Consider the following 1,617-nt stretch of genomic DNA (forward strand, 5'->3'; position numbering starts at 1 on the left):
TATAAAAGTAGATAGATGGCTCACAGTCATTTATTTTCTGGTGTTTGCTCTGATTCTAGAATAATATACAAAACAGCATAGGGCAGAACAGATTACCATTTATCAGACATGGAAAAGCATGTTGTTTATGGATGCACAGAAATGGAATAAAAGCACAAACATGTGTATGGGCTCTCAGAAGACCCCAGGAATGTGAGATTGGGAGGGCATACAGATGTTCAGTGTTTTGTTGTTGTTGTTTTCAGAATAAACCAATTTAATTTTTTTTTAAACTCACAATCACAATACAGTTAGTTCAAGGAGGCCAAACACTTGCCCAGTAACCAACACTACATACAAGCCTCAGTGAGGGTCCACACTTGTACTATCAATTATACAGAAACAATTTTACAGCTTGAATTTCTTGATTAGATGAAACCATTTGCAATCCTGCACTGCTGCAGCACCTCGTTGAAGCCCTCACAGAGTGTGACATCACTCTGGTTCTGAGCACATTCCAGAAACTGCTTGATCTCTAGAGAGCAAGGTCCAAAAGACTGCTGTTTCTGCAGCTGGGCTCCCTGAGGCTCTTAGTAAGTGATGTTGGGCTTTGCAGGCTCAGCATTACTGCCTCTGCTGAAGCCCCCAGTGGTGGTGTGACCCAGGGTGTGCCCCACTGCAGAGCCCAAAGCCACACCGGCCACAGTGGTAGCCATTTGGGCCATCAGGTCTGGCTGCTGGGGCTCTGCAGATGGTGCAACTGCTGCTGGAGGCTGAGCTGCAGGTGCTCTTCTGGGAGCAGCCCTCATCTGAGGGGCCCGGCTTCAGCTTCCACTCAGCATTGTAACTGCTAGTAGTCTCAGAGTTCAGTGAAGACAAGCGATTGACACGTAATTCGTGAAGTGAAAGGACTTAATTGTGACCAGGTTTCCAGCACTGGATCTGTACAATTGAAATTTTTTTAGAAGTTGAGGGTTGGGGCTGGTGAGATGGCTCAGTGGTTAAGAGCACTCACTGACTGCTCTTCCAGAGGTCCTGAGTTCAAGTCCCAGCAACCACATGGTGGCTCACAACCATCTATCATGGGATCTGATGTCCTTTTCTGGTATACCCAAAGAGATTGACAGTGTACTCATATAATTCTTTATACAAAAAGAAGGTTGAGTGTGGCCAGATGGTGGTGCACGCCTTTAATCCCAGCACTCGGGAGGCAGAAGCAGGTGGATCTCTGAGTTTGAAACCAGCCTGGTCTACAGAGTGAGTTCCAGGACAGCCAGGGCTGCACAGAGAAACCCTGTCTCGAAAAACCAAGAAAAAAGTCGAGAGTGTTTGTTACATTGTCTATACTTTTTAGATGCCTGTTATATTTAATTAAAAGTGCTAAATTGCCAATCTTTTCAATTCTCTTCTAATTGTAAAGGCCTCAGAAAATCTTATCAAAATAAGATCTTTGCATAAAATAAGTTTCAAGTTACAATATGCTATTTGGTATTTCATGTCATTTAAAAATTATTACATTTTTATTTTGTGTATTTGTGTGCGTGTGTATGTGTATGTGTATGTGTATGTGTGTGTACATGAGTCAGATGGAGGTCAGAGGACTACATGTGGGAATCTGTTTTCTGTTCTCTTATTCCA

The 1,617-nt window shown here is 43.3% G+C and overlaps 1 pseudogene; it reads right to left on the reverse strand.

Moving 5' to 3' along the window:
* Nucleotides 1–407: 407 nt before the first annotated feature.
* On the reverse strand, nucleotides 408–788 carry LOC110314505 (annotated as a pseudogene).
* Between the last annotated feature and the right edge of the window lie 829 nt (nucleotides 789–1,617).

Source organism: Mus pahari, chromosome X (assembly GCF_900095145.1).
Source record: "Mus pahari chromosome X, PAHARI_EIJ_v1.1, whole genome shotgun sequence".
In the NCBI taxonomy this organism is placed as follows: Eukaryota; Metazoa; Chordata; class Mammalia; order Rodentia; family Muridae; genus Mus; species Mus pahari.